The 26,465-nt window shown below is 36.0% G+C and overlaps 1 protein-coding gene across 1 annotated transcript in view; it reads right to left on the reverse strand.

The window, feature by feature from the left end:
* Nucleotides 1–26,465, reverse strand: part of LOC6051356 — a 183,162-nt gene that overhangs the window by 131,050 nt on the left and 25,647 nt on the right. The window contains 1 exon segment of the mRNA XM_038260917.1: nucleotides 25,905–26,170. The gene's annotated coding sequence lies outside the window, so the exon portion shown is untranslated.

Raw genomic sequence — 26,465 nt, forward strand, 5'->3', positions numbered from 1 at the left:
GTATGTCACGCTCTAGGGGGGAGGGGGGGTTTAAGCAAGTGTGACATTGCGTGTTATAAGTATAGGAAAAGCGTGACAAAGGGGGGAGGGGGGTAAATTTTGGCTGATTTTAGCGTGACGTATTTTATGGATGAAGCCTAATGAGCATGTAAAGAACGCAGCGCATCGGATAGCAAACGAAAACGACGACGACGACAAAAGTCCAAGCAGAGAAACAGCGCGCGCTTGTTGGTAAACAAGCAGGCAGGCAGGCAGGCAGGTAGGCGAGCAAGCTCGTGAGAGAGTTTGAACCTAAGAGAGAGCACGTGCGTGTACGAATTGGAAATAAACATCGTTGTTAGGTAGCCCCTTACAACTGGCCGCGCAAAAAGGGTCAGTTTTGGGCGCTAATAACTTCGCGGGAAAAATCCTAAAATATGGTGTCTTCAGGAAAGTTGTTCTAAATTTAATGAAGGTTCTACATTTGAGAAATGGTAAGAATCGGATAATTATGGCGCCTTCCACAGGTAAAAAAGTAAAACAGTCGCTTTTCTCCATACATTTTGACGATTTTTCCCATACAAACTTTAAGCGATTGGAGGGAGGGGTTCCCGTGGTCAGAATGAGCTCAAATTTGGAATTTAGCCAAGTGATGGGTCAATCTTTGATTTCAGGGGGTAGCCCCAAAAAAGTTCGGATTTGGACCACCCTAATGGTCACTAATTTTAAAAATTGAAAAACAGCAAATATTTCGCTAAAATCAAACTTTCGGTGGCTATATCTTGAAAACGGAGCCCTTTATCAAAAAGCTGCAAAGTACTTTTCGATTGCAAATTCAATTTTGCATTAAAAAATAATGTCAAACTTATTTTTGCATGAAACTTCGATTATTTCCAAAAATAACTGCTTTTTCAAAAATTCATAACTCGGCGGCAGATTTTTTGACCATGTTTCTCTATGGCTCAAAAGTTGTGGATTTTCGTCCCCTAAAACATATCAAAAAATCTCGAAAATCAAAAAATACGTATTTTGGGAAATTGAGTTTTATTGAAAAAAAAGTTGATAAAGAATCTGCATTTTTTTATTCCGTGTACCTATTTTTTTCTCAATAGTCCTCAACAATACCTACAACTTTGCCGAAGACACCAAATTGATCAGAAAATTCACTCAAAAGTTACAGCTGTTTGAATATTTACATACCATTTTTGTATGGACAGCAGCCAAAATTGTATGGAGACTGGTATGGGTGAACCAATGACACAAAATAACTTATTTGGTCATAAGGAAGGCCCCCACAAAGTTTAAGTCAAATCAAAATATACAAAAAATAAAAATTGTCGAAATCGGCCGATTTCGTAGAAAGTTGCTCAACGGCTATAAATGGTTTGAACTTATTAGATACAAAGCTGTGAAAAACATTTTTCAAGATATGTTTATACTTGAATGTTTTACCAGGTCTTCTAATTTTTAAAAGATATTGCGAGATAAAAGCACGTTTCTTCATCGCTGTGAGTGACAGGAGATTATTGTCGCCTAACTACCGCAGTGTAAAAATCAGCAAGTTGAACTGAAATTCTGCGTTGATTTGGCTGTCAACTTGGTTTGTTTTGAATATTTTCCAAAAAGTCAGCTGAAAACTCAAGGCAGCCTTTGACAACAGCCAAAAATTTGTTCTGCGGCTGTCATGCGGCCATTATCTTGCGGCGTATCACCGCGCGTGAACTCTAATTATTAACGCCCGCGATAATACAAAACTGTTTTTTTATATCGCAATGTTAATTCTAAAACGATACTTAATCCACCTTTAGGTGGTTGGTGCCTTCCTCTCATGTGAGTGATTCTAACCCCCCTAAAGTGTCCACATGGTTTATGGATCTCTCCCCTACAGACTTTCTGTCAAGATTATACAGACACCGCCTTTGAGGAAAATGGCATCCCTCTTCACGGCTTTTTCATGACGATCAGACCCGACCATTTTAGGTAATGTAAATTCAGACCATTTTTTAAACTGCTTGTTATTTTAGATAGGTAAGTCAGATCTTGAAAATTCTTAACCCACAAAAAAGGTCATTTCAAAACCTTTCTAAAATATATATAATATTGCAGGTTTTCATGCAAAAACCACCCTTTTTTGCAAACTGTGAAATTTATATGCGGCAGTTTTTAAGCATAACTTTTGATGTGCTTTACTAAATCTTATAAATTTCAATAGGAGCTTACGACGAATCGAATGAGGCCAATACGGACAAAATCGAATCAGCCAGTGACGTGATATTCCAGTGACATAGATTCGGTACACATGTCTACATACAGCCAAAAATGACTGTAGGTCTAGGAGGTCTAACTAAAAAGTTCATTTTTCGAGTGATTTTATAGCCTTCCCTCAGTAAGGTGAGGAAGGCAAAAATGAATAATTAGACAACTAATTTTTTTATATTAAAATTTCCAAAAATACCTAAATTTTGAGAGTTTAAATATATAAAAGCTATAAAAAATCTCATTGACGTACTTTTTGAGGGGAGATTCAAACTTGTGTGACAAAATGTGACATAGGTGGGAGGGGAGGGGGGGTTAATTTTGGCCGATTTTTGAGTGACATACTTTATGGATGACGCCTAATCAAAAAAGTAATTTTGTGTTATTGGTCCACCCATACAAGTCTCCATACAATTTTGTATGGACATACATAAATGGTACGAAAATATTCGAACATCTGTAACTTTAGAATAAATTTTCCGATGAATTTGTTGTCTACAGCAAAGTTGTAGGTATTGTTGCGAAATATCCAGAAAAAAAGGGCACACGGAAATTAATTTCCCGATTTTTTAATTAATTCATTTCTTACCAAACTTAATTCCCCAACGTATTTTTTAGTGTATTTTTGATTTTTGAGATTTTTTGAAATGATTTAAGAGACATAGAGACGTCTGGTCAAAAATTCTGCCGCCAAGTTACGATTTAAAAAAAATGTCATTTTTGGAAAAAAAATAAATTTCATACATAAATTTTGTTTGACCTTAAAAAATGAATTTGCAATCAAAAAATACAAATGTTTTATATTTTTTTATTAAAAGTCGGACAGTTTGTTCCATCTTCAATGTCTCTTTAATATTTCTTTAGCAAATTTTTTGAGCATTTCCACTATTTTTTTAAATGGAAAAATTGCAAATATTTCGCTGAAATCAAACTTTCGTTGGCTATTTTTTGAAAACGGTATACTTAATCAAAAAATCTGTAAAGTTCTTTTCGTTGCAATCGAAATTCAACTTCACAAATTTTTCCCATTTTTTTTTTCAAATCATAGCTTGGCGGCAGGATTTTGACCAAACTTCAAACAAACAATCCTCAATTTTCATAAAAAATGTGTCCACTTGGTTTATGGATGGTCCCTAGACAGTTTCCAAGATGACGTCGATTGAAAAATTATGGCTGATTGAGTAGCATTTAGAAATATGTATCTACAAAAAAAAAAGATAATTTTCTCAGTCGTTCAAAAATAATTTGATCAGAGATAGACGAGGATGAATTTTTATTAAATTTTCAAAAAAGCTAATTATTGGAAAACTTGACTTAAAAATTAAAATTGCTTGAATACAGTTTTTCCAAGTACTCCTTATTTCTGAAAAGTCCTTCAACACCCCAGATCGATCAGAAAATCTATTCTTCAATTTTGAATGTTTTAATGGCAATTTTGTTAGGACAGCTTCCAAGTTTGTATGGCGAAACCAATAGGAAATAGGGTTCAGATTAATTTTGTTAAATCGGACAGAATTACTCATAAAAATTTGAATGGTTTAAAAGCTGTTTATGATATCATTACCAATATTTCTAGAATTTTTTTTTAGATTTGTAAAAATCTTAGATTCTGTTGATGTTTCTTGCAATTATAAAAAAATGGCTCTTATTCGAATGAGCAAAACTTGAAACAATATTTTTTAAGGTTAGCACAAGCAAACCTTCTCTATACTACAGCACACGTGGCATGATAATTTTGTCTGTTTGTTGTTTGAATATTTAAACACTCCCGTTCGAAAAAAAAAGTAATTACCAGCTTGTGGCGGCAGCGCGTAGCTCGTTTTGTTCCAATATCAGCTCGTTAATTTCTGGTTTTAGCTGCCCTTTTTTTCCTCTCTCATATATTGGTGGCATTTTTTCGGACCAACTGGACTAAAAACGTGTGTACGCCACCCATATGGCATTTCCCGTTTGTATTGAGCAGGTGGGTGGATATTAGGAGAGGGATGGGGGGACAATACAAATATGGGCTAGTACATTGATATGCCAGTAATAATTTAGATGTTAATAGATAAGATAATTGGAGATGAATCAGCAAATAGATTGCTGAACAGAGGGTTGCAAGAGTTATGTACAGACTGTGCGTACTGTTTTCGAGGGGTTTTAGATCTTCATAATAATTAAAAGAAGAATTTTCGAAATAAATTGCTTTAAAATTTCACTTTAATATCCCCTCCAACAAACACTTAATCATACACTTGACCACCAAATGCGAAAACTTTGCAGCCTCTACTTTGCCCCCCGTAAAGGTATGCAAATTGCCGTCTGAAGTACAGTTTCCCCGAAAAAAAAATGGTCATTGCCCTCTCGCTTCAGAAATCGTTCGTCCAATCCCCTTCTTTTTGCTGCCCATTGACCACTTTATGGCAAGTGATGAAAGTTTTTAAGCCTGTTTCGTTTTTTGGTAAAGTGTGTAAAAGAGCTCTGCCGCCGGAAAGCCCCCCGGCAGGAAACACCCTGGAAGCATGCAACCGGCAGAACAGGCAGAAATGCCCACCAGGTGACTCTGTGGTGGGAGCCTGTTATTACTGGTTCATTAAAAAGTTAATTTACGGGAATGTTGGCGGGAAAGTGCGAGTCTTTGTTAAAGTTTTGAATAAAAGAACAAAGATTTCATGAAATCTGCTGATAAAAATTTAAACATCCGCCTGTCTATGTTCGCGAAATTCTCCGATTACAAACGGGCAGACTGCTTTCCGGATTTTTGATGTTTGCCGGTGAAAACCGGCTCTGAAATTGCTGGTTTTCCACGAAAAGGGGAACCACTTTTTGGGAGTGGGGAGAGCTAATTTCCGAAAAGTACGAAACTCGTTCCGGACCTCCGGAAGGTTAAAACGTGTTCTTGGTTTGAGTGGGCTCGTCTGGGCTCATAATGTGGAACTTTTCCAGCGTCAGAAATGAGGGGATTTGCGTTTTCGAGCGAAAGCTTTACGGGAACGATTTCTGCAGCGAGTGGCTAATTTACCCTAATAAGCATTCCGCGGAATGTTTGGAATTGTTTGGGGGGAAATTATGGAGCTGTTGGAATAGAAAATATATCTGATGCGTTCGCTGGAAGTTTCTTCAATTTTAAGGAGTTTCTTGTTTATTTCAGATAGATGTGGTTTGAATTTCTTAAAAAGCCAGTCAAAGTTCAAATTTTCCTTATAATAAATCTTATTTGATGAAACAGCAAATATTCTTGGATCAACAATGTTTAAAAGGAAAGTTTTCGAAACTTTCTCAGCTTTTAAAAGAATATTATCTCAGGGGTGTTTTCTTTTTTAAAATATGATTTTTTTAAAAACAAAACATTTATGTCACGTTGCACACTATCTTTAAAAAAATATCTAAAATAATTCTTTATTCCAATTTTTCGAAAATTCTCTAAATTATTTTCCTTTGCTTCCTTTCCAGAGTTTAATCTGCATCTGAACTTTTGTTTTTAATTGTCTAGATAATAATATCTCTTATATGATATCTTTCATCACCCGTGTCCAAAGAGAAAATGAGAAAAAGGCTAAATTCAAAAAAAAAAATAACCTATTATTTCAATACAAATTATTCGTTCTCAATACATAATATATATGTGAGTTCAAAAAATTTCGAAGATGAAAATTATAATTCTTGTTCCAGAAAGCAGATCAGAGCAATTCTCTACCAAAACCGGAAATGGAATTTATTTGTATCATTGGTTCACCCATACAAGTCTCCATACAATTTTGGCAGCTGTCCATACAAAAATGGTATGTAAATATTCAAACAGCAGTAACTTTTGAGTGCATTTTCTGATCAATTTGGTGTCTTCGGCAAAGTTGTAGGTATTGTTGAGGACTATTGAGAAAAAATAGGTACACGGAAAAAAATTGAGGATTTTTTATCAACTTTTTTTCACTAAAACTCAATTTCCCAAAATACGTGTTTTTTGATTTTCGAGATTTTTTTATATGTTTTAGGGGACAAAAACTCTCAACTTTTGAGCCATAGAGAAACATGGTCAAAAAATCTGCCGCTGAGTAATGAATTTTGGAAAAAATCGAAGTTTCATGCAAAAACAAGTTTGACATTATTTTTGAATGCAAAATTGAATTGAGTGACCATTTCAAAAAATATTTTTTTTGAAAAGTTCAGAAAATTTGCTATAAAATTGTCTAAGAGACATTGAAGATTGGACCTCTGGTTGCTGAGATACAGCGGCTTAAAGAAAAAGAAACACGAAAATTGATGTTTTCTAAGTCTCACCCAAACAGCCCACCATTTTCTAATGACGATATCTCAGCAATTGATGGTCCGATTTTCAATGTTAACACATGAACGAATCGTGAAATTTTCCGATCTTTTCGAAAAAATATTTTGAAATTTTTTAAATCAAGACTAACATTTTAAAAGGGCCAAAAAATGAATATTACGCCCATTTAAAATGCTAGTCTAGATTTAAAAATTTTCAAAATATTTTTTTCGAAAAGATCGGAAAATTTCACGAATGTTTCATGTATTAATATTGAAAATCGGACCATTAATTGCTGAGATATGGTCATTAGAAAATTGTGTGTTTTTTTGGTGATATTAAAAAAACATCAATTTTCGTGTTTCTTTTTCTTAAAGCGGCTCTATCTCAGCAACCCGAGGTCCAATCTTCAATGTTTTTTAGACAATTTTATAGCAAATTTTCTGAACTTTTCAAAAAAAATATTTTTAGAAATGGTCACTCTTGGTCACTATTTTTAAAAATTGAAAAACTGCAAATATTTCGCTAAAATCAAACTTTCGGTGGCTATATCTAGAAAACGGAGCCCTTTATCAAAAAATATGTAAAGTACTTTTCGATTGCAAATTCAATTTTGCATTCAAAAATAATGTCAAACTTGTTTTTGCATAAAACTTCGATTTTTTCCAAAAATCACTATTTTTTCAAAAATTCATAACTCAGCGGCAGATTTTTTGACCATGTTTCTCTATGGCTCAAAAGTTGCGGATTTTTGTCCCCTAAAACATATCAAAAAATCCCGAAAATCAAAAAATACGTATTTTGGGAAATTGAGTTTTAGTAAAAAAAAAGTTGATAAAAAAATCCTCAAATTTTTTTTCCGTGTACCTATTTTTTTCTCAATAGTCCTCAATAATACCTAAAATTTTGCCGAAGACACCAAATTGATCAGAAAATTCACTCAAAAGTTACAGCTGTTTGAATATTTACATACCATTTTTGTATGGACAGCTGCCAAAATTATATGGAGACTTGTATGGGTGAACCAAGGACGCAAAATAGCTTATTTGGTCATAGGGAAGGCCCCCACAAAGTTTGAGTCAAATCAAAAAATACAAAAAATAAAAATGGTCGAAATCGGCCGATTTCGTAGCGAGTTGCTCATTATTAAAAAATGTTTCATCAGAAAAAAAGACTTAATTCATTTTTTTTCGAAGAATTTAACAATGCCAGGCTTCACTGAACACCAAGATCGGGTGCGCCGTGGTGCGGTTTTCGTGTCACTCTAGAACCCAAACCGAGCTGTTTATTGTCACACCATAGCAACTGTACCGAAAGCACCTTGGTACACCACCGGTGCACCCAACTGTATACCAAGATGCAACTAAACAGAATGGTTGATCCAAGTAAACCGGAGGCGACATTGTTTTGATTGAGGTTTGTTAGCCATCATTTACATCTTCGGGGTGGCCTGGCGGTTGTGATCTCCGCCTTTTAATCACGAGGTTCCTGGTTCAATCCTGACATACATATTTTTGAGGTTTTTTTTTCAATTTTTATTATCAAAATTAGTGATTACATTTAAAAAAACTTCTTCGAACCTGCGACGCTCTAGTCAAATGGTTAAAAAATTGAATGGATTTTTGTAGTGGAATAGAGAAAACGTTCTGTATTATGCAGGCAGGAAATGCCTATTTCAGGATTATATGCACTAGAAGTTAGAGTTTATATTTCATGACGCTACGAAATTCTATTCCTAAAGAATTATTCTGAATAAATAAAAACATTCAAAAAAAGTAAAATAATAACTGTCGAGATTCGAACCAAGAACCTTTACAATACTAATGCAGTGCCTTTGACAACCACACCATTAAGAAGTGTTGATTTCAGTTGGCTTGCTAGGCATCAAGAGTTCTAAACTTCTCCCGTGTGGTAGGCGCAGAAACCAAGTCAGTTTTGTGTACCCGATCCACACCGCCGTCACACCAAACTTTGGTTTCGGTGCACCGATCAAGCTACCGAGCTGTGTCGGGTTTTTTTTCGTGACGAGAAATAGGGACGTGGCGTTACATCGTGCTGCCACCTGGTTTTTTTAAGCGCAAGAGTGGAAAAGTGCTGAGTCATCGTCTAAAAATAGACGGCGTCCTATCTCGCCCAGCAAAATGAAGTCGATAAAGTAGTCGGTTTCGATGAGAAAAAGTGGAAAACGTGGTCTAAAAATAGCGACGCCATCCCCCTATGGTGCGCATAGAAAAACCGGTATCATAGCAAACCGTTGTCGCACCCGTCAAAAGGAAAGTCTGAACAATGCACAGTGGTCCGAAACCGAAATCTAGCGTGACAAAATTGATAGCGGCCACACGTTAAGATTTAGAGCTTTGGTGTCTTCGGGACAAATGATCAGGGTCAATAGGGGCATCTTTTGGTATGGTGGACATTAGGGTGGTCCAAATTTTAGGGTGGTTCAGAATTTTTATTTTGGCGGAATGACGAGATAGCGCTTTGGTGTCTTCAGAAAAGTTGTAGGGAACACCATTCTGAGCAACTTTGCTGAAGGGCACAAAGCTCTATTCTCAAACGGGAAGTTTCTAGAGCCATTTTTGTAATTTAGGTTGAGGTGTTTCTGAAAAAATGAGTTTTTGGAATTAATCAACTCAGACTTATATCGTAGAGAGTTGGTGTCTTCTAGACATTTGAAGAGCTTATCAAAACACACATTTATCTTCCATGAGAGTGAAAATCGGACCTTTTAAACGAAAGTTATAGCCAAAATACGACGAAAAAGACGCCATTTTGAAATGTGAATAACTCGAAAAGGTGGTGGAGTTTGACCTCACTCATAGAAGCATCTGAAAGTACACATTCTAGAGTACATTTGCTGACAATATCTCGGAGGTCTTTTTTGTTTAACTCATTTAATCTTAATTTGAAAATGGGCATTTTTAAATCGTTTTTTGTCCATAACTTTTGATAGAATTGACCAAAATTTGATTTCCATGAACAAAAATGTTAATTTTGACAAGCTCTACAATTGTCTAGAAGAGCTCAAAAATGTACAAAATGATCTAGTGGTTGTAAAAGAAAAAACAAGTTTTAGCTGAAATGTTTCCTATATTCATTTATTTATTTTGTTGATTCCTGAAATATTTCAGCTTAAAAATTGTTTCAACTTTTGCAACCACTAGATCATTTTGTACATTTTTGAGCCCTTCTAGACAATTGTAGAGCTTGTCAAAATGAACATTTTTGTTCTTGAAAAACGAATTTTGGTCAATTCTATCAAAAGTTATGGGCAAACGATTTAAAATACTCATTTCAAATTAAGATTAAATGAGTTAAACAAAAAGACCTCCGAGATATTTTCAGCAAATGTACTCTAGAGTGTGCTTTCAGAGAGAGTGAGGTCAAACTCCACCACTTTTCGAGTTATTCATTTCAAAATGGCGTCTTTCGTATTGGCTATAACTTTCGTTTAAAAGGTCCGATTCTCGCTCTCATGGAAGATAAATGTGTGTTTTGATAAGCTCTTCAAATGTCTAGAAGACATCAAACTCGCATAAGTCTGAGTTGATAAATTCAAAAACTCATTTTTCATAAACACCTAAAAATGGCTCTAGAAACTTCCGTTTGAATAGAGCTTTGTGCCCTTCAGCAAAGTTGCTCAGAATGGTGTTCCTACAACTTTCTGAAGAAGCGCTATCTCGTCATTCCGCCAAAATAAAAATTCTGAACCACCCTAAAATTTGGACCACCCTAATGTCCACCATACCAAAAGATGCCCCTATTGACCCTGATCATTTGTCCCGAAGACACCAAAGCTCTAAATCTTAACGTGTGGCCACTATCAATTTTGTCACGCTAGATTTCGGTTTCGGACCACTGTGCAATGTTTAAAAAAAATTATTCCTGTTTTGTAATTGTTTTGAGTTTTAACATTCTTTCAAAAATGTGCAGTTTGCTTAAATAAATTCTATCACATTTTTTTTTTCAATTCTATAAAACGAGCAGTGCTAATTCACTTACACATAAAAAAACTGCTGTAGTTTCTTTTTGACGCTTGTGGAACAGATATATTATGACATGTAATTAAAATAGCATTATTGAGCACACATTTTTGACTTTTAATCTATTCAATATTTGTTCATTCGACCTTTTTTTCCATTCGATCTTATTCCATTCTTTTGGGTTCATTCGACCTTATTCATTTCAATCTTTTTATTTCTACCTTTTGTCATGAAAAAGTATAAAAACATCAAAAATTGCAAAAAATAAAATAAAAAATGATAAAAAATATTTTTTTCGAAACCGTCCTAACTCAACCTAAAACCTAGATTGGAAAATTTCATCTCAAGATACAGATTTGTATAAATTTGCAGACTCGATTTTGTTGGTATGCCTAGTAGAGTGTAACACAAAAAATATCAAAACAACTATTCAAAGATTGGGAACGATTGGTTGAGTCCTAAGATTGTGCCGAGCCATTCAATTTTGTATGCGAAATTTGTATGAGATTTTTTTTCGGATTTTTATAACGACTACAATTATTATTCCCGAAGTCTCATATCTCAACTCACTTCTTTCAGTTGAGAGATTCTCAGCACTAAGAATTACCGGTTTCTAACACGTGTTTACACTACACAGAAAAAAAAATGATGGTAATATTCATCAGGAAATGGTGACAGATTTTGTGGCAAAATAAATGATAAATTTTACCCCAGAAAATGATAAATTTTCATCAGTTTTTGATGAATATTCATCAGGTTCACACTTTTACACATTTTTTATGTAATATTACACAAATAAAGAGGTAATATTCAACCTACCAAATTTTCAACATTCCAAAATTCAACTTTTTTTTCTGTGTATCCCTTATGATATTCCCTTTATCTCTCTCATTCACAATCATCCCTCCTCAACAGAACATACCATCAAAGCCGCCGCAAAACAAAATTTACCACCGCAGTTTAACGGGACGTAATGCGTGGTTGGTTTCCAATCCCCCTCTCGCGTTCCTTCACTGCGGTTGTCTGAGAAAACAAAAGAATCTTCGGCGAGTGTGCGTAAATGAGTAGAAGAGGAGGAGGTGGAGTCGCTGGTAGGCAGTTGGACTAACAATCCAAAGGTCGTCGGTTCGAATCCCGGGATGGATGGAAGCTAAGGTGTAAAAAGAGGTTTGCAATTGCCTCAACAATCTAGCCTTCGGACACCTAGTTTCGCGTAGGAATCTCGCAATCGAGAACGCCAAGGCAATGCTGTAGAGCGAATAATTTGATTTGATTTTTGAATTTCCGAATAAATACATACTACAAAAAGCAGAAAACATAAAAACCACACACTCACGTTCACTTCGCAATGGGATCCCATCTACCTTTCACAACTAGCCAACCGCGTAAAATATTGTAGTTGGTCAAACCAAAACTCAACACAATGTCACATTCAGTTACAAGCACACACATCAACTGCTTCTCTCCGTCACAATCCACGGTTGGGCGTTTTGTCCTTTACATGCACCTAGGGTGGCAAAATTCTTCGAAGAATTTTGGCTTTGCAGAATTGCTTTGTAAAACTTTAAGCCGTAAAGCGTTCCGAGTTAATCCTTGTCTAATTTAATCTAATCGAATCAAACACAAGTGCCGGTCTGAAGAAAGCAACCTGAAATAATTTGTAGTAAGATCCCTGGCAATCTGTCAAACTCATTCAAACGGCCAGGCCTACTGCGTTGAATTAGCCGCCGAGAGCATTCTGTTTACGGAACACATTTTACAGAATCTACAAGGGATGGAGGATGCGTGGACTGGACATACCGTAAACAAACGCTCTGCTTTCCAGTTGATCTTGGAAAGTTATTCTCTAATCTAATGGGAGGGACACTTTTGTATGAATACATTTTTTTTACCATTATTGGCCAATATTTGAAACAAAATCATTCAATCATGTCACCCTAACCCCACACTAACCCAAGTTGCATCGCAGTGTAATTGTTCAGTGGTCGCTATTTATATGACGTGATTCTGTCACTTGCAGTGCCGCCGCATTCGTTGTTGCAACAACCTTTGTTTTTGGTCCAAACATTGAACAACACAACATAACATTGTATAACGCAACGCTGGGTTGGCCTAAATCCAAGCCCTGTGTGACACGGTGGAAAATTGTTCTGGAATGTTATTTAAGAGCGATGAATATCTTTGACATTAGTATAGCGATTGTGATCCAATAAAATGACAAGTTTCGAGATTTTGACTAAAAGAATAACCTTTAAAAAAAAATTAAAAATATCTTCTTGACGGGGGTTTTCAATAGTACGTATCGTATTTTTACATGTAAACCATGTAAACTTTTGAGGGATTGATTTCTAGATTTAAATAGAATTTCAATTACCCAAATAAGTTGAAAAGTTGTTGAATAGTTGTCAAAACTAATCATCGTTATGCATTTTTGATTTGTTTATTTTTAAGGTTAATAAAAATATTAAATTTTGCACAAAAACATGTAATAATTCAACTGAATTTTAACAATTAAAAAAAACACCAAAACTAATAAGTACCTATGAAAATTTTGTGAAACTCGTGCTTGTATGTGTGCATGGTGTAGGTGTGGTGTGGTGTGTCTGCTTGCCAATTTGACCGTTTGACGCACGACAACAGTATTGTAGCTCGCGATATAGAGCAGGGGTGACCAAAGTATGGCCCGCGGGCCAAACGTGGCCCGCGAGGTGATATTTTGTGGCCCGCGGACTCATTTTGAATGATCAAGTTAAATGGCCCGTTGACCATTTGTAAAATGATTTTATTTTTTTTTAAATGAAACTTTATTTTAAAATTTTAATGCTTAGCTTTATTGTTTGTTTTTGTTAATATAAAAATAATAATTGATTCTTTTTTGTTCTTATTTTACGATACAAATATGTTGTTCAAAAATCTTTCTAATAAAAACATTTTCACACGTTTCAATGTGAGTGAAACTAGTAAATATTGTCAAAATGCTCAAACATTTTGGAAATGTTTATGAAACTTTCAAATTTGACTAAGGTATAAAACTGTAATAAAAGCAAAAATATAAGTATTCCATATTAATTTAAAAGTTATTATGACCAATAAACTGGGCCTCAAACTCACTTTGCACTTAGAAAAATTCCACCTTGGGATTTGAACTCATGACAGTTGGATAACGAATCTGATTGACTACCATCTCATTCAGACAGACTAAATTTTGAAATCTGAGGAATAAAGCGGTTGCAAATATAGTTGAAAGCTTTTGTGCAATCAGCTGAAATCCATTTTAAATACATTCCTCTGCGTTTTTTAATAATTTTGGGTATGCTTAGGGTTTATTGAAAAAAGCTCTGAATTTTAGTGAACTCTGAATGAACAACAAAAAGTGTTTTTCGCTAAAATGTTTTTTTTTTTCGTCGAATCTTAAATATTTTAAAAATTATGGTTGCAAATCAAAATGTGTTTTGTTATCATTTTTCAACATTTTTTTCATTGAAATATTGAATATCCTGGCATCAATCAATTTTATGTATTTCTTTTATTTTTTTGCCTCTCCTCGACCATGGCCAGACTTGAGGAACAAAATCTTTTTTTTTAATGTTCCAACAACTTTTAATTTGTTACAGTCAATTTAAAGATAAAATTATGCTTTAATATAAATTGTTCCAATTTGATGTTTCCGTTTTCAAAATACAGAAAAAAAAACTTTAAATTTCAATGGAAACACAAGTACATACAACTAAATACCTTTTTTCAAATACCGAAAACAATAATAATATCAACAAAACTGAAGGAAAACTGTCATTTTCCGTTAAAAAATAATAGCAATTACGAAAATGGTAAAAAGGGAAATTTTAAGAATAAATGTATTTTTTAGTCTTTTAAATTTATAAATCGTTTTTTTTTTTCACTATATAAAAACTAATTTTGTACATATGGCCCGCAAGCTCATTTGAGCTTAAAATTTGGCCCGGCATCCAAAAACTTTGAGCACCCCTGATATAGAGAGAATCCCGAGTGTCGAATGGTTTGCGTGATTGAAATTAAAACGGAGTCCAGTTGTGTGCGAGTCCTTTTGATTTGATGACAGCCAGGCAGGTGTCGGGGTGAATGGATTGTGGAGATTTGGTGAAACTATCATATGTGTAAATTGAATTAAACTGATTTGATTCAGTTAAAGGTGCACTCAGAGAAAAAAAAAATAGAAAAAATTGCAAAAATTCAATAATGTTTTTTTAAAATTATTTTCAACTAAGAAGCTTTTTGTCAATTTGAGTCAAAATCAGTGTGCCATTTAAAAAAAAAATTCTGCAGGTTTAATTATTTTATGCTGCTCCACAGCTACTTCAATGCAACGTCAATGTCCACATTTAAGGCTTAGCTTCCTGGAAGTTTGAAAACATCATCAACAACAAAACTGTGATGATCACACTTCTGGTAGCATACAAAAAAGCTGTGGATAGCAAAAATATTGACACCGTTCCACGCCGGCACGCTCAGCTTGGATTCTATTATCCTTGCGACGAGTAGTGACGGCGAAGGACGACCCACAACGACCAACCCAACCCGTTTACGCGGAAGTCTGGTCCTGCTGGATGCTTCCTGGGAAATGGGCTTGCTGAATGTTGTCAAGCGAACTGACGGCAAAGGGATTGAAGTCCAACGACAGAGAACGAGAGTGGACTCTGAGTTGACTTTAAGAGCAGTGTTGATTTGAGTTTGTTTTATATCTGAACAGTCTGTGGCCTCAAAGAGCAACACCAGTCCAAAATTGTGACACCTGGTGACGAGTACTGGAAGCTTCCAACTTGCATGCAAGTTACTTTACATACAAGCTACTATGCTGTTTTCACGTTAACATTAGTAATTACTTTGCTGAGTGGAATCGTAACGGTTTGCATTCTTCTGGAATTTCGCTTCAACAATTTTCAAAAATATTTTCAAACTGATGAATTACCAACACTGTCCAACCTCATCCGCGAACATCCGCGACCTGAAACCCATCCAAAAACCAGACTCCAAAGCGTCAAATCACAACACCCGAGAATCATTCCGCGGCGTTTGATTATCCTCACCAAACCAGCGAACCGAATCAAACACGACAAATATGGTGCTGATGGCACATGTATGTGTGCCCTTCTGCTGTGCCGGTCGTGTACGTGTGACGGGACCGGGATTTTTGTTTCGAGCCCTCGAACGAAACGAAATTGAAGGATTTGGGTGACACGGCGGCTATCGGCAGCGATGCAACGACGACGACGAGTCCCGTCGACGGGTTTCGAATGGATCTTGTTTTTGCTTTGTTTTGGCGGATTGGGAAAAGCTTTCCGTGGGAAATTGAAAATGTCCTAGCCTGTGCAATCACCGTGGCAACGTGGTTGAAGAAGGGATCGGATGAGAGTGTAGAATTGGGACAGTGATCCTGAGGTGATGAAGCGTTAATTTTTTTTTCAAGTTTTGAAACTCATTTTCGATTGTCAAAAAAAAATTGTCGTGGATTTTAATTTCTTGTCATTGAGAATAAGTGCAGATTTTTAGCAAGTTTCAGCAAAATTATCCAAATTTTGCTTCAGATTACTTATCATTTTTACTTTTTTTTTTCGTAGTTTATTTCACTTTTAATTTTAATATTGTACGATCAGTTCCTAGCTGGACTCGGTCGCTGGAAACGACCGGCCACTCAACGACCGACGAAATAGGCGGCGGGCCAGATGCGGGCATATAAATGTCAAAATCTCTTCCCTCCTCACTTCGTCTCACCATCCAGCTGCAGCTTTGTTGACAACAATTTTTCCGACCGAATAAAAAAATTGCGAGCATGTTCAAACAATTGTTCCTGATGTCGGAGAAGTGATAAAAAAGCAAAATTTTAATCCATAATTTTTCTACAAATTGTTTTTTTTTTTTCACTCCAACTGGGAACCCCTAAGTCTATCCACGACCGATTCCAATGACCGTGAGAAGATGCCAGAAAATCCAGCTACGAGCTAAATCCACAATACTGGCTTATGATCAAGAATCCGAGTTGCAACACAGTAAAAAAATGTGTTATTTTGGAATGTTGAATAATACCTCTTTTATGATTTCATTTTACCTCAGTTTAGACTGAAAAAGTGACATTACACCAGAAAAGTGGTAAAATTACACATTTTCAGAGGTAAAATAACACATGTTTTCTGACATTAAAGATGCACCCCTACCCAGATGTAATATTACCATGATATTTTTTACAGTGTACTCACATTTTTAACATTTAAATGGAAACATTGACCTACAAAAACATTACAAAAATGACAACAAATTCTGCACACAAACTTTGTAGAAATTCATGTTTAAATATAAAAAAAAAAAGTTTACGTGTTTCTGGGGACCCCAAAATTCATGCTTCTTCTCAAGTTGAGCCTGTGCAGAAATTTCGTTGGTCGTTGTAATGAGTTGAGAATTTGGTCTCAAAGGGACTTTTTTTTGTAAAAAGTTGACACTAGATTTATTGTGGCACAAAAAAATACCTTTCACCAAATAGAATTTTTTTTAATTTACCTACAATCATTTCCTTTTTCTCACTGTGCGAGATTGTGCGATATTGCTTGAAAGATAAATTCAGCGTTCTTCTCAAATCTCCAATAACCAAAAATAGGCCAATATTATTTTAAATCGTGTTTTGCCTTCCTCACTGAGGTAAGGCTATAATCCTGCTCTGAAAATGAACTTTTGATTAAAAGCTCATAGACCCACCTTCATGTATACATATCGACTCAGAATCGAAAACTGAACAAATGTCTGTGTGTGTGTGTGTGTATGTGTGTGTGTATGTGTGTGTGTATGTGTGTGTGTATGTGTGTGTATGTGTGTGTGTATGTGTGTGTATGTATGTATGTGACCAAAATTCTCACTGAGTTTTCTCAGCACTGGCTGAACCGATTTTGACCAAACCAGTTGCATTCGACTTGGTTTAGGGTCCCATACATCGCTATTGAATTGTTTGAAGTTTCGATAAGTAGTTCAAAAGTTATGTATAAAAATGTGTTTTCATAATTATCCGGATCTCAATTATATGCATGTAAACGATGTCTGGATCCATCATCCGACCCATCGTTGGTTAGATAATTGAAAGGGCTTTCCAATGAGTCCAAAACATTGAAGATCTGGCAACCCTGTCTCGAGTTATTACCACATAAGTGATATTTATGTACTTTTTGAAGCCGGATCTCACTTAAATGTGTGTAAACGATGTCCTGATCCATCATCCGACCCATTGTTGGTTAGGTTATCAAAATACCTTTCCAACGAGTCTAAAACATTGAAGATCTGGCAACCCTGTCTCGAGATATTGCCTCTTAAGTGATATTTATGTACTTTTTTGAAGCCGGATCTCACTTAAATGTATGTAAACTATGTCCGGATCCATCATCCGACCCATCGTTGGTTAGGCAATTGAAAGGCTTTTTCAATGAATCCAAAACATTGCAGATCTGGCAACCCTGTCTCGAGTTATTACCACATAAGTGATATTTATGTACTTTTTTGAAGCCGGATCCCACTTAAATGTATGTAAACTATGTCCTGATCCATCATCCGACCCATCGTTGGTTAGATAATTGAAAGGCCTTTCCAATGAATACAAAACATTGAAGATCTGGCAACCCTGTCTCGAGTTATTACCACATAAGTGATATTTATGTACTTTTTTGAATCCGGATCTCACTTAAATGTATGTAAACGATGTCCGGATCCATCATCCGACCCATCGTTGGTTAGATAATTGAAAGGGCTTTCCAATGAGTCAAAAACATTGAAGATCTGGCAACCCTGTCTCGTGTTATTACCACTTCAGTGAAATTTATGTACTTTTTGAAGCCGGATCTCACTTAAATGTATGTAAACGATGTCCGGATCCATCATCCGACCCATCGTTGGGTAGGCAATTGAAAGGGCTTTTCAAAGAGTCCAAAACATTGAAGATCTGGCAACCCTGTCTCGAGTTATTACAACATAAGTTATATCTGTGTTCTTTTTTTCTGGATCTAAAAAAATGCTGAAATGTGTGTCAAAACCACTCATATTACCCATTTTTGGTAAAAAGTGAGGAAGGCATCAACCACATAGGTGGATTAAGTTAGTTTTTTTTTGTAATTTCTACCATCAAACAATGACAGCATATGAGTGATATGAGTGATCCACTCGAATTTTGAGGTTAAACCCATCTCTTTCTATCTGTAAATGGCTTCAAATAATGTTAAAATTTTCATAAACGAAACTATGTTTTAAAAGCTCCAAATGTGTTAAAGAAAAAGATTTAATGCTGAAACCATTATCCAAACCCCAAGTGTAGGTACAAATAATACGAAATTAACTATAAAATACTTAAAACGATCATGGTTAAGCTACAATTAAAAACTATAAAAAATCTAAGAATTTTTAAATACTTGATTCTTTTGTTTGGAATGATTTTGATACCTTTAAAAATTGATTTTTGCAATTCCGTCGTGAAACTACTTACTTTTCCAATCATTCTTGAACGACGAAATAGCCTACTTTTCTGTACCAAAAATAACAGAATCGAATAGCTTTTCAAATCAATGTTGAAATGTTCTACTTTTCGGTACTGAAATGGGTGCTGAAAAGTTGAACTTTTAAGCACTTGTTACGAAGAGTAACACTTTTCAACATTTGTTTTGATTTAAACGATTTTTTGACAAAATACATGAAAATTTGACTTAAAATTTCACTCAATGACTCGTGCTGAAAAAAATCTCTTTTTGCAATTTGTTGCATAAACTACTGTTACCTCCAAATAATTTGTGCAAATGGAAAAATTAGTGGCTTGTTCAGTTCTATAGAAGACGATGACAATTGTTTTTAAAAGCCTATTGCCACTGTTCTTAATTCTAATAAAAGGGCTGAAAATAAGCTTTCAATGAAATTCTATGAAGTGCTAAATAGCGATTCGAAAAAATCCTGATATTTGGAAAACATTATAAAAAACTGAACAAAAATATGTTGACTTTATTTTAAATTGTAAAATCAAATTTGTAATCGAAAGTAAATTTCGATATCGTTCACAATTTTTGAGTTATTAAAACTAAAAACGTTACTTAATCCACCCTTAGGTGCCTTCCTCACATTTAACGGGTGCTATCCAAAATGCAAAATTGGGTAAATCAGATCTTCAATATTTTGGCGTTTGGCGTTGGAAAGGTCCTTTGAACACCTATTCAACGAGGTTGCATGAGAGATCCGGACAACGTTTTCATCAACATATCTGAGATCCGGCCTACAAAAAGTGTATAAATAACACTTAAGTGCTTATAACTTTTGATAGAGTTGTCAGATCTTCAATGTCTTGGACGCGTTGGAAAAATCTTTAAAATACATTTTTGAAAATGTATAGCAAGACGAGGTTTCTTCCAAAAACCACCCTTTTTACAATCTTCCGGACTATTACTAAAATCGTTTTTTTTTTTGCATAACTTTTGAAGTACTTAACTAAACTGCATAATTTTTTATAGTGACTTATGGGACCCCAAGACAAATCAAATGACGCCAAAACGGACAAAATCGGTTCAGCGAGATAATCGAGTGACAATTGTTTGATCAACATCCCACCACACACACAGACATTTGCTCAGAATTTGATTCTGAGTCGATAGGTATACATGAGGGTGGGTCTAGGAGGTATTATTGAGAAGTTCATTTTTCGAGTGATTTTATAGCCTTTCCTCAGTAACGTGAGGAAGGCAAAAAAACTAACTTAATCCACCTATTTGGTTGGAGCCTTCCTTACTCATTACCAACAATGGGTGATATGGTTGGAGTCTAACCGTTGGACACAAATTTCATTTTCAAATGTACATAAATAACTCTTAAGTGGCCATACCTCGAGACAGGGTTGCCAGATCTTCAATGTTTTGGACTCGTTGGAAAGGTTTTTTGATAACCTAACCAACGATGGGTCGGATGATGGATCCGGAGATAGTTTTCATGCATATAAGTGAGATCCGGATATATGTGAAAACATATTTTTATATATAACTTTTGAACTACATATCGAAACTTCAAACAATTCAATAGCGATGTATGGGACCCTAACCCAAGTCGAATGCAACCGGTTTGATCAAAATCGTTTGAGAAAACTTGGCAAGAAATTTTGGAACATACATACATACACACACACATACACACACACAGACATTTGTTCAGTTTTCGATTCTGAGCCGATAGGTATACATGAATATAGGTCTACGAGCTGTTTTTCAAAAGTTCATTTTTCGACCAGGATTATAGCCTTACCTCAGTGAGGAAGGCAAAATTATTGATGTTTTACTGATAACGTCACTTTTTTACCAGAGAAAGTCGTGGCCAAGCTTGACCACCTCTGGAAATATTTAGCCATCATGACAAATTTATTTAAACAAATATTACTACGCTGCTCCTGTTCGCATAAATATTCCAAATGATGTTTCATCACTTTTGAGTTAATGCTGCAGTTTTGTTTAAAATCGTGTGCTCTTTTAGAAAAAAAACGTTACTTTATCCACCTTAAGGTGGTTGGTGCCTTCCTCACAGTCAAGTTGTATTTAAAATTAATTTAAGAGCTTTTTTTAATTTTTCAATTTTTTTTTCATTTAATTTTTAACATTTTTTTTGTTTTAACCATAACAGCAATTTTCAATTCTTTTTTTACCAACTCTCCAAAATAAAGGAGATAAGGGGGGAGGGGGGGGGGGCTGTAAATGAATTTAAAAGTGCTGATATGCCCACATTAGGTGCACGATGGAATTGCATGCTGTCCCCCTAGTGTTAGTATACAATGTCTTATGAGTTGTATATTTCAGTAAAAAGTTCGTGTAAATCTTTGTAGAGACAAAATGATGTATTCAGCAACAAAATTAACACAGACTTTTTCTAGAAGAGACGCAGACACTGCTTAAACAATGCAATGTGGCAACCGGGCGATATGCATGCTGCGCGACTCTCGCGCGTAAGCAAAAAGACCCGGCAAAAATCACCCTTTTTAGTAGCTACTAAAAAAAATCATGGCATAACTTTAAAAGTACTTCACTAAACAGAATAAAATTTAATAGGGTCTTAGGGGACCCCAAAACGAACAGAATAAGGCGGATCCGGCCAAAATCGGTTCAGCCAGTTCTGAGATAATCGTGTGGAAAAAAATCATGTCTACACACATCCCCACAGACATTTGTTCAGAATTTGATTCTGAGTCGATAGGTATACGTGAAGGTATATCTAGGAGTCGTATTTAAGAAGTTCATTTTTCGAGTGATTTTATAGCCTTGTCTCAGTGAGGTGAGGAAGGCAAAAACCAAAAATAACCTGTATTCTGCTCTGCCTGATTTTCCTTTTTCTCAGTTTGCTGTTTTTGCATATGGGTCATTCCACCTGAAGCGGAACAGCATTTGAAAATTACCATCTCCGATTCTGCTCGGACAACCCCCTCCATTTTTGTACCCTCCCAAAAAATCGACTTTTTGGCGATTTTTGAGCGAAACCCCTATCTTCAAACGACGATAACTCAGGAACCACAATTCTTAGAGGTTCGGTCTTAGACTCAATTTTGAAGGAAATTGGATGTAGAATCCATTTCCGTGATCAAAATTTAGATTAAAATATTTTTTCTACCTGTATTGCGCAATTGAAAACTTTAAATGGCCGTATCTCAAAACAGCCCCATTTATTTTTTAAATCTGACTTCACCATCGTATTCCCCGTCCAATTTTACATAAGAATCACTTATCGACAGAAAGGAATATGTTTCGTTCCAGAGATATCGAATTTTAAAGTTTTGAGTATTTGAGATTACCTAAATTAGCTAAACTCGCCGCATATGCTAGAAACACTCAGTCGTGCTGATCAATATTACTACCTGGCATTCTGTAAGATGAATTATTTTTCTAGTTTTATACGATTTGGAGATAATCAATACGTGGCGCGCGCGTTGACGTTTGCAAATTTCACTCCGTGATTTTTCTCCTATTCAATTTTTTTTTGAATTTTCATCCAAAAATTACGGTGATATCCGGTAGAAAAGATGGTGGTCAAGGAAAAGCGGTTCAGCAGTGATTTGCAGCGGAAAATTAGGAGCACAACCTTCTGAATTTTCCAAAAAGGAGTATGGTGTAAGCTCGAGCCTGTTGCAGAAATCAAAGCTGGTTCTATGATTCCAACGGAGGAATCATCACGGTCAGAATTCTCCAGCAGCAGAAACTTATCAGCAGATGGCAATCTGCATTTGGTACACTTCCACGGACAACGGGTGGGTCCATCGTCAACGTCGGCTGTATCAAGTTTGGCAATGGAGGTTTAGCGGATCGCAAGTTTAACAAATCGGACAACTCCCGAAATTCAAATGAAGCTTGTCTTGAAGATATTATTATTCGGTGAGCCCGTTCTTTTTATATAAAACAGAAAACCCTCTCACTAATATTCTAACATTCGCTCACACCAATTAAGACATCCATCCAAAACAAACATAAAAATAAAAATCTGCTTACTAAATACGCGCTGATTTCTTATCCACAGATAAGAAATCGGAAGTTCTTAATAACGTTTGTATCCGATTGATGCAAACGTTCTTTAAACAGGGCTTGTCGGTTCAAGCTGAGGTACCTCGCGTACGGCTAGCCTACGTAGAAATGGGTCACCGAAGCTCGGCAGAGCTAACACCCTCCAAATGCCTATGCGAGTTATTTGCATGTAAAGAATGGAAATCTAAAACACATGGAAACAACTCAATTTGTAAGATGCGACCACGTGGTCCCGTTTGGTTGGTTGCACACACACACACACACACATTTGGAGATAATCAATACGTTGAACAATCTATTTTTTGTTTAAGGAATATTTATTGGGTAATTTTTAATGCAATGTTTTTCCTGATCTCACTGTCATTGAACCATATTAAGTAAAATTTGAACTTTTAATATTTATTTGCAAGTGCTATAGAGTTTCTGAATACAATTTTCAAAAAATTATCATTATTTATCTATTATTTTTATATTTTTCCTAATTCTTCATTTCTTCCCACTTAATCAAATTATTTCTTTTATTTCTTCTTTTATTTCAAGCAAGGACAAATGTAGAGCTGGCTGTAGTAGATGAAATAATTTTCATGGGTTCTAGAGCTTTTGCCATGTGCGGTAGCGATATAGTGCCATTCAACAAAAACCCTAAAATCTGCCTTACGGTTTGAAAAATTGAGCATGATCATATTAAATCGATTTTTATATTGTGAGCCAGTTTCGTCTCAATAATTGATGATTTTTTTTCAATTCTGGTACAGTTAATTTCAAAAACAAAACCATATACTTCTGATACAATGGGACAGCAGCAGTATCGTCTTCCAAGATTTCGAAACAAAAAAAAAGATTATTGTTCGGACGGTGTCGAAATCAACACCACTGAATCTGATCTTAATCAGATTAATCTTTGTGATTTTCTTACATTTTTCAGTTTAATACTTTCCAGAAATCCTCCTCCTTAATTATGCTTCACGAGAGTTTTATTCATGTTGATTTATAATTTTTAACACGATAATGTATCATAACTTACAAGATCAATTGCAATTTCCTGCTAGCTTTGCGGGAATTCCATTTTGCCCTGTATTGCGTGTCGTTCTTGCTTTGTACTGTGGGCTAGCACACAAATTCACCGTATACAGCAGTTTCCTACAGTGGTGTACATTAAACTTTTGCTTAATTTGCTAATTATTATTTGAGATGAAATCTTATTTCAATAAATAACCAGGTAGTAGTTATTGATCAGCGCGCCCGAGTGCTTCTAGCAGATGCGGCAAATAAAGCAAATACAGGTAATCTCAAATACTCAAAACTTTAAAATTCGATATCTCTGGATCGAAACATATTCCTTTCTGTTGATAAGAGATTCTTATGTAAAATCGGACGGGGAATACGATGGTGAGGTCAAATCTAAAAAATATATAGGGCTGTTTTGAGACACGGCCATTTAAAGTTTTCAATTGCGCAATATAGGTAGAAAAAATATTTTAATCTAAATTTTGATCACGGAAATGGATTCTACGTCCAATTTCCTTCAAAATTGAGTCTAAGACCGACCTTCTAAGATTTGTGGTTCCTGAACTATCACCGTTTGAAACTAGGAGGTTTGCTCAAAAATCGCCAAAAAGTCGATTTTTTTGGGAGGGTACAAAAATGGAGAGGGTGGTCCGATTTGGATGAAATTCGGGATTTTTTGATGTTTTGATAGTCTGAACAGCTCTGCCAAATTTGAGCAGAATCGGAGATGGTAATTTTCAAATTTGCATTTTTTCTTGCACACTTCAGGTGGAATGACCCATATGGGGCATTTTTTTAAATATGCAACACATAAACAAATAGCAGGCTTGGCCGAATGGTTAAGCTGTCCGCTTAGTAAGCGGAAGATCATTGGTTCAATTCCCATCTGCTTCAAACCTTGGGGAAGTAAAACGTAAAACGGCACTTTGAATTTTTCAAACATAGTTAGTCAGGGCCGAATGGTTTTTCTCCAAAGTTTGTATAGAGAATTAGTGCTGTTCGGTTTTCCTACTTATTGCCCTTTGAGTCGAGCCTGCGCAGTCATTTTTGTATTTTTTTGTACGTCAGTGTTATTCAAAAAAAATGTGGCATTCAAAACCAAAGCTGACTTATGCGAAAAAAATATTGCTAAAAATACTTTAGTAAAGTTCTTCCTAGTAGGATTCCACAACCCCAAGATGCCTGTACTGCAACAGGACCTGCATGCAACCCCCAATATTTAACCCTCGAGGGCGTGTTATTTGTTTGTGTGTGAGTGTGACGAACGAACCTCTTCACTCCTAATTTCAACGGACGAACCAATGGCCCGTAAACTGGGACTGGAGGCTTGGCTTGGCACCAAACCAGAACCTGGCCGGGTTGCACTCGCAAAGCCGATGCAATTTTAATTAACCTCTTTTGGGGTTGGTCGGGCGATGGCGAGGGCTCGTTTTCCATTTCAGCCCCATTTTTCATTTAAATCCACGTCAAAGATCGCTCCCTCGTTTTCCCGCCCCAGTTCAGGGAGGAGCGGGGATGGTTGGACGAAGGGGGTGGAATTATTTATTCAACGGCTGATGTCAGTTGAAGCGAGTAAAAGGATGCATTTTGAATGCATCACATGCATACGGGAGGGACCTCGTCGGGAAACATGACACGAGCAATTTTTTTATGTTTTTTTTTTCTCCCATCCCATTAAGAGTGGTTTGGTTTACCGGAAAATTTTGGTCTGAATTGTGAATGAGGTCGCTCTGCGGGATGGTGAGCTTTCGTATTTCAGTTGATGTCCAATATTTTTAATTGGTTTTATTTTTAATTTTTCTTCTATTTTTTTACACGATTAACACTTTTTCGTTTAATATCATATGTAAATGCAAAAAAAAAACATAATTTTAAAAGAAAACAAAAATTTGAACTCACCAACTAATTCAATCGCTTCTCATGGGATGGCTCGTCGTACCGACGATCGATGCTTACACCATCCACGGCGGGCTGAACCAGAAAATCGCAGCAGGGATTCTCCTTCACGCGGGGGGTGGTATTCCTTCGAGTCCCAGCTAGCTACTTCCGATCCGTTGATCGTAGCACCACTTTTGCACTGGGGAGGCCGAGGAGAGGGGAGGGCCCTCACCACCTCACGCACTCACTCACACCTTCTCACTTGCTCTCAAACAGCACTTGACAACCTGTGAAAAATTACAACGCACACACAAACCCTCTTGAGAGATGGGAAGGGAGGTCGAGAGGAGAGGGCGGGAACTTCCTCCCTCTGGGGACACTCTTTTCCACTTGAGAGGATTTTTTCTTTTTCATCTTCTTTTTCGAAATAAACCCAACGCGAAATGAAAGGGTTTTACTTTTTCGTGTTTCGTTTTCCGTTTTGTTCAAAAGTGGTGATTTTTCCTTTTGTTGCGGAGCAAAAAATATTTGCACCACTTTTTGCTTGTTGATGTGTCCCTCAATGCATCTTTCTTGTGGGGG

Source organism: Culex quinquefasciatus, chromosome 1, assembly GCF_015732765.1.
Source record: "Culex quinquefasciatus strain JHB chromosome 1, VPISU_Cqui_1.0_pri_paternal, whole genome shotgun sequence".
NCBI lineage: Eukaryota > Metazoa > Arthropoda > Insecta > Diptera > Culicidae > Culex > Culex quinquefasciatus.